An 8,216-nucleotide genomic window follows, 5' to 3' on the forward strand; every position below is an offset into this window, starting at 1 on the left:
ATTAAAAAAAAAAAAAAAAAATAGTGGTCCTGGGCAATAGTTTTCCAGTTTTTTTGGACATTGGTTGGTTTTTCACTCCTTTTCAGTCCAGTTCTTGGACTTGACCATTTTCAGAGGTATGTTTTTTTTGTTTGTTTGTTTGTTTGTTTTTTTTAAGCCACTCAGCACTGACCTATGAATCATTGAAGCATAAAAAAATGCACCTAACTCAAGGGATGAATCAGTGTTGTGTCAACACTAAATGGAGAACTAGCCGAAGAGCTTGCCAAAAAACTAGCCAAGTTACCAATGGCTTCTAACTGTTAAGCTAGTGTCACTTTTTTTACTATTATCAGAAATTTTACAGAGGAACATCCCCAGCTGTCCTCAACTGACATAGTCCACAGATAAATACCACACAATGAACACCAAACCAACTCTGCTCTGGTTTCTGCTACAGCAGGTGTCTTAAGTAACACTTGTCCTATTGACACACACAAACTGACTTGGGGAAATCAATTTCAGCTACAATATTGTTGCTGGTGGTGACTGTGCATGTTTCAAATGTGGTTTACAGTACAGGGGATGAACTTTAATGTAACTGCAGCCAAAAAACTTCCTCCAGAGGACTTTATTCCACATGGCCTCGTCTTTGCCTGTATAATCACTGGAAAGCAAAAGTGTGCTTACCAAGGAGGTTAAATATTTGCGCCTTTTTCTGAGTGTAGATTCAAAGAACAATGCAATGGTTACCTGTAGATCTTGTGACTGAACACTGGGGACTTCCTTTTTAGATCAGGTGACCTTTTGATTTTACTGGTGTGGCTAGTCTTGGACAAATTGTGAATCTAAAATCAGGGCCACTTGCATGATTCATTCACATAATTTGGCAATTTTGTGTTTGTTTTTAATGCATTTACCATAATCACAGACATTCACAATCTGCTTTTTAAAGGTTTTAGAGAGCTACATTTATCTTGAACAGACCGTAGCGTTTTAGAAATGAACACTTTCTAAGGAGCTCCCATTCACTGACACCCATTTTTTGAAATGGTTTCAGTTTAATTCTTTGAAATTTTGATAAACGGAACAGTGGATAACTTTTTCCATGTGACCAAATATAACACATTTTAATGATTACAATAAATAAAAACACAATGTATTTTAATCATTAAAATATGTTATATTTATTTGTATACAGTTTTTTGTTGTTGTTAAATTGTATTGAAAATTTAATTAAGTGCAAAATCACAACATTAGTTGCATCAAGGTGCTTTATATTATAAGGTAAAGACCCTAAAATAATACACAGCAAACTACAGCAATCAGAAGACTCCACATGAGCAGCACCTTGGCGACAGTGGGAGGGAAAAACTCCCTTTTTAACAAGAAGGAACCTCCAGCAGGGAGGGGAGGAGCAGCCATCTGCTGTGACCGGTTGGAGGTGAGGGGAGGGAGATGGGACAAATGCCACTGTGGAAATGTAAAGTGGTGTATAGAGATTAGGAGACAGAAAAACGGTAAATGAAAAAGAAACGCTCAGTGCATCATGGAAAACCCCCAGCAGCCTAGGCCTGTTGTATCGTAAGCAAGGGAAAATTCAGGGTCACCTGATCCAGGCCTGACTACATGCTAGTCAGATATGTTCCAACAACAATAACAACAGATTCCATTAGATAAATGTTTTAATTAGTCCAGCCAGACATTATGTGTTTTCCTTTTCCTTGTGGAATGACTAGAAGCTGAAACAACGTGTGAGTTTTGTGGTGGCCACATTGGTTACCCTCTGCCCTTTACCATCTCTGTGTCGCACAGTCTTCCCCCTCTGGTCTTTTCTCTATTAGTGAGGGTGCCAGCCTGGGAACAGCATTACAGCGTTAACATGGAAACATGGCCAACAACACTCAGCGAGGTCGCCGGGGAGCAGGGACCTCCTGCTGACTGGAATAGCAGTTTGACCTTCAGCCAACACCACCCCCTGTTAACCCCTCAATTAACCTCCACATCAGCCCCTCTGCTGGAAGAACAGAGAGGAAGAGACTCCCCTTTCAATTCTGTCTTTATTTCTTTTTATCATTTTCTGCCTGGATACACCCTGGCCCCAGGAAATTACCATCTTATTTCACTAATGCGTTGGGGAAAATATTGCTATCCAGAAAGTCTGTAATCACGCAGGAGTTGTACTTTTTCTTTTCTTTTTTTCCACGTTTACAGAGGGCGAGAGGCTGGAAATATTAAAAACTCCAGGTAGAGTGCGCAGTGACCTTTTCAGACAGTCTTCCACCTTTCTACTCCTCTAATCAATCCCCCTCTGATCGCTCGCTGTGTGCTGGATTGTAATGTCACAATTAGGACTGCTCCATTGTTTCTGTTTGCCGTCTGGGGAGAAATTCAGCACTTCTTTGATCTCAAGGTCATTTCTTTTACAGTATTAAATAAATTAGAATGAGGCTCTGGCCACCTCTTCTGTCTAGCCGTGTATTGAGCCATCCATCCATCCATCCCTTTTTTTCTGCTCAATTGGGTGGGATACTCTTTCACTCAGAAAATGAAAGTCTCCTGCCCTCGGCCATGAGAACAAATTATTGCTTTTGCTGTTTCTGTATATGACGAGGTTGGGGGAAAAAAACAGATGGGAACATTAATGGTGTTTTTGCTTGGTTCATTTTCACATCAGAGGTAGACCTGAGAGTTGAACACTGATAAGATATTAACCATTTTATAATTTTGAATAATATGACTAATTAAACTGGATGAGAAGGGTGTCTTTATTCAACTTGTTTTTTTCCTCCCTAGGGTGGAACATCAATTATTTAAAAAAAAAAGAAAAAAAAAAAAAGAAAACAGCAGAAAATGTGGATACATGTGCTTCCCCCCTACCCCCAGCCCCATGTTCTCTTGTCAATATATAGGATGCATAATAGGCATCATTACATGGCAGTTACCATTCGAGGTGATTAATTTTACCATATTTATAATATTGTGTTGTGTGCCATTAAAGGTAATCATACGGATAGAATAACTGTCAGCATGTGTGTGTAATTTTTTGCATCCTCGGTACATCAGAAAAATTACCTACATTGTCACATTGTGGCATTTTTGGTAATGGATTCTAAAATCAATACAGCTATTCATTCACGTGACGTCACATCATTACAGGAACACCCACCTGCAGGGCAAAACAAAGCTATTCCCTGCTACATGGTTAATTCAGCTTGGATTATCTAGCCAAAATACTTGATAGTTGCACTAATGAGCATTGTAAGGGAACTACTTTTAGTAATTGGTGTATTAGAAGGTTACTGCCATTAAAAGCTTGTGTCTCACTTGTAAAGTTTTGAAGTGCTCTTGAGCAGTAGTTTTTTCAGGGTTTCTGGAGGACATTGGCTGCTTTTTAAATCAGGTTTATCTGACAGTTTCCAGGCAAATGCTGTTGTGTTTCTTTAAGGAATTTAGCGCTGACCTATGGCCAGTGCTGGACTGGTAATTTCAAATGCGGGGCATTTTTCTCAGTGAGATGATGTGTCGATATACAGGTTACAGGACAGCCGCTGCGCACTGGCCCCTCAAAGCACTGACAGCAGCCCATTGGTTCATTTTTATTACTGACATCATCTGGTTTTCCGAAGATGGTGATGATGAGAGCAGTCAGCTTTCTTAAGAGCAAAAGAGCAAAAACAAAGTGTCCATTGTTTTTTGAGAGCTAATGCTTAGTTAAGTTTGTTCTAAACTTAACAATGTGGAAAGCATGTGGACCCAGTGAAATCATTTATGTGTACAAAGAAGAAGCACCACTCCCAGCACGGACTTGTGTACCTGCCCTGTTGCCCCACAGTGTCCTTTTACCCTCCTCCGCACTTGCGTCGAAGTTTGACCTCGCTGTTTATACTTGCGGCATGACATTAAAATAAAATGAGACGATCTTCAGAGGGCTGTGCAAGGAGGAAAAAAAAAAGAGTAGAGTTCAAGTAATGTCACTTTCAATTAATCTCCTCAGGTAGTGGCCCCATTAGCCCTCTCACACATGGGCCTGGTTTACAATGCAAATAGGGTCATTACCTGAGGACTTTAATTGACTTTGACAAGAGGCCGAAGACGCCTGTGTTCATATGCCATGTGTTATTTGTTTGCTTGGTACTTCCCGCACACAAATTTGTTTTTCATGTGGCTGCCAACAGCAAAAGTAACAAAATAATGAGAATTTTTTATTATTTTTTTAAAATGCTCATTGAACTGAAAACGCTGCACACCAGTTAACTTTTCTTTACTATCAAAAACTTAAATTCAACACTGAGAAATGACAGCGAGCAGAGTTTCAGCACTGCGATGTGAATGATTTCCAAGTGAAAGATTAGTATTCTTTGTTCCCGTCTCGTCTTGGAGCAACAACGTGTGATCGCACTCATACCTTAAATATTTAAAGACCCCCTTTTGCTAAAGCTTTCCTGTGATACACGGGCCTCTGACTGCTTCTAATCTCCTTGTTACCTGGAGGCGTCACCGCGGTGATGCAAAGATCACATGTGGCAGTGAGATCATGAGATTTGAAACAAAATAAACCAACCCCCCCCCCCCCCCCCCCCCTCCAAAAAAAAAAAACTAAACAAAACAGGATGGGGCACGGTGAGGTTCAAAGTTTCTGTGCCCTGAGAAGATGCGCCAACAACATCTGCCTGGGAGAACGGAAGAATCAGACAGGAATGGATGGAGAGGAAAACAAAAACCACAATGACATCAATCATTTTTTTCTTCCTCAACATTGCAGAAAACACCCCCTCTCCCCTTCCTCACATCCCCCCAAGATGTTGTGGCATCTTTTAGTGTTACATGCAAAAGGGATTTTTCTTTCTTGTTCAGGCTTTGGTGTCTGTTGTGTTTGTGTGCTTGTTTTAAAGGCAGTCTGCGTTTCATGGATGCCTGAGCAGGCTTTCCGAGAGGGTAAAAAAAAAACACTTCCACGGACCTGTAAATAAGACATCAGCTTAACACTTTCAACTTTTCTATTTTCCTTTATACCTCTCTGTCTGAAGGCACCAGACCGTGGGAGAGGCAAATTGAGAGGGACGTGCGGATCGGGGATGGCTGTTTATTTGCTTGTACACACTTCTTGAGCTATAAATTAGATGTCACCATTGTTATATGTCATTTGCCGTTGCGGTTTCCCGGGCAGCACTTTTGATTGTTTGTTCTTAACATCACTTAAATGAGCGAGGACTCGCGTTTGGCCTCCGGTCATATGAATCTGGCGAGTGATTGGCAGATTGTTTGGCAGGCCTGCTTGTTCTATTATCGTTTATGAGAGCGTTTACAACCGCGCACAAAGCAGGATTTGTTTATGATAAAAGCAGGTGCCCGAGCTGGTCTTTGGCTGATTTACAGAAATCAAGATGGGGTTTTTTTTATGATGTTTGGTTTTTGTAGATTTTCCAGCACTGCCTGTTGGAACAGTTCATCATAAAAACTCCAAATGACATAGAGTCCTTATTGTACATGAAACCCTTGTGTATTTTTCCACCAGAAATGCTTTAAATTGCACATATGAGAATAAAGGGAAATGTTCTCCCTGAATAAGGATGTTTATGGAGCTAATATATGTTTCTGTCTTCTCTTAACCCGGCTCAACCAAACCACCCCACCCAGACCCCACTAGCTTACTATGCAGGAAAAACAAACATAAATCAAGGTCTTAATAACACCAGCCTTTATGGCAAATGTATAGGACTCAACTTTCCGCTTGGAGCAGCCTCTTCACATTGAGTTAACATGACTGACAGGCAAAACCTCTCAAACACGCGTACACACACACACACACACACACACACACACACACTGGCATTTTGGATCTGAGATGCTTTCTATAAAACAGGAGGAAAAACAAGATCAAACAAACATGTTCAGTTTTTTTTCCTTCTTCTTTTTGTATAATTTACCCAGGCTGTGTTAGAGCTTTTGTTTTTTCCCTTCTCTATTCCCAAAGAAGCAAACAACATTAATCATTTCTCAGATCTGTTAAACTGTTTCCCAGTGACTCGATTGTTAGTCGTGTCTCTGCAAGCCCCCCAAACAAACAGCAACAATGCGGCGGGTGCTTAAACCCCAGATGTTTTGCCTCGGCGTGTTTGTTTGCCTGTCGGGTGTCCTTAATTGTTTCATCTGCTACAAATAAACACATCACCTGTTGCATCTTTGTTTACACGCTGACAGTTTGTTTGTGATGATTTGTAGTGCGCGCTGCACATTAAGAGAAAGGTAACCAGTCGCCGGCGCGGTTTTTTTTGTACACACGCCGCAGGGGAAAGTTTACAGGTGTGCACTGGTAACACCTGCATGGATCCCCGTGTGGAACGTAACTTCTTATGCTGTAAATTAACATGTGCTCAATGTCAACTTAACTGCTGCACTATATAATGAATTCCAGTACCCAGGAATGCAAATCGCAGGATTTTTGTGCCCTTAACTGAACCGCTAAAGACTTGGCACTCACACGCACTCAGAAACAATATACGATTTACACTCACCAGACTCAGATGATCTGAGCTGTGTGATGGCATGTTGTTCTCCTTGAAGCAGCCATAAGAATATCAGTACATTTTGGTCATAAAGTTATAAGAATGGTCAGCAACACTACTCAGGTAGGCTGTGGTGTTTAAACTACGTTACTAAGAAGCTCAAAGTGAGCCAAGAAGACATCCTCATACCACCATCAGCCTAAACTGTTGATACAAGGAAGGATGGATGCTTCGTGTTGATTATACCAAATTCTGACCAAACCATTTGAAAGTTGAGACTCATCAAATCAGGCGAGATTTTTCCAGTCTTCCACTGTCTGATTTTGCTGAGCCCTTACAACTTGTAGCCTCAGTTTCCTGTTCTTAGCTGATAGTAATGGGATCTGATGTGGCCTTCTGCTCCTGTAGCTCATCTGGTTCAAGGTTTGACTTGTGCGTTCAGAGGTGCTCTTCCGTATGGAAGCCCGTTTCCACCACTTAAAAAAAAAAAAAAAATCCATAACTCAAAATTTCAAGTTATCTTTCTCAAAATTTCGAGTTACTTTTCTCAAAATTTCGAGTTACTTTTCTCAAAATTTTGAGATAGCCAATCAGTAACCTACGTGGAATGTGCTCTCAACAAAGTGGCGCTTTTGAGAGTACATTTGCTGATAGTAACGCCATGGGATTCAGCTAATAACACAAGGATTTCATCATTTGTGAAGCCACACTGAAAATAATCAGCAATTTGTGCATTCATGACTGGCTGTAATACTGGTAGCTTAGCTGTAGCATTTGTAGCTGAGGGCTTCGGCTTCCGGCTAACAAGGAAATGATGTCATTCATGTATATTACTGATTGGCAGCGCTAACTCGAAATTTCGAGTTATTAACTCAACATTTTGAGAAAAGTAAGTCAAAATTTCGAGAAAATAACTCAAAATTTTGAGAAAGATAACTCGAAATTTCGAGTTAAGGATACTTTTTTTTTTTAGTGGCAGAAACAGGCTTCCATACTTCTGCATACCTTGTTTGTAAGAAGTAACTGACTCACCAACATCCGTGCCACATTCAAAGCAACCTAAATCACATTTTTTCCTCATTCTGATGCTTTGTTGTCTTCAGCAGGTTGTCGTGCTCAAATTTACTAAGTTGCTGCCATGTGTTTGGCCGATTAGATATTTAGATTGACGAACACTAACAGGTGAAACTAACAAAGTGGAAGAGGAGTGTTTTATTTATTTAATCAGATTTTCAGATGTCCCTGCAGATGTCACTATATGTGTATTCAACAGAAACTGTATATAATAGATGGGAAGTATAATATTGGCCACTAATTTGTGAAGTTCTGTTTAAAGCATTTTGCTCACCACTATAAATTTTCCTTTCTTTTTGATTCTTTTAGCCTGACGTGGCGATGATCTCATCAGTGATCTGACTGAGGAACGGGGGACAGTAAACTACTGAACCATGACTTTTGTCACACCTTGCCTTATGTTTTACCAAAATTAAGATCATACTGTATTCAGTAAGATGCTAAACTAGCAATTGAGGCCATTAACTCATTCCTACGGAAGCGTAGAGCTGCCACCCAGGCAAAATAAAAATAGAAGTATATCACGTTATAACGTGAAAAGTTTATTGTTCTAACAAGATAATTTTCATGTTTGTACAATATACTATCATGTTTGTACAATATACTTTTCACATTTGAACAACATAATATCACGTTATTACAATATACATAATT

This window comes from Pelmatolapia mariae, linkage group LG17, assembly GCF_036321145.2.
Source record: "Pelmatolapia mariae isolate MD_Pm_ZW linkage group LG17, Pm_UMD_F_2, whole genome shotgun sequence".
Lineage (NCBI taxonomy): Eukaryota > Metazoa > Chordata > Actinopteri > Cichliformes > Cichlidae > Pelmatolapia > Pelmatolapia mariae.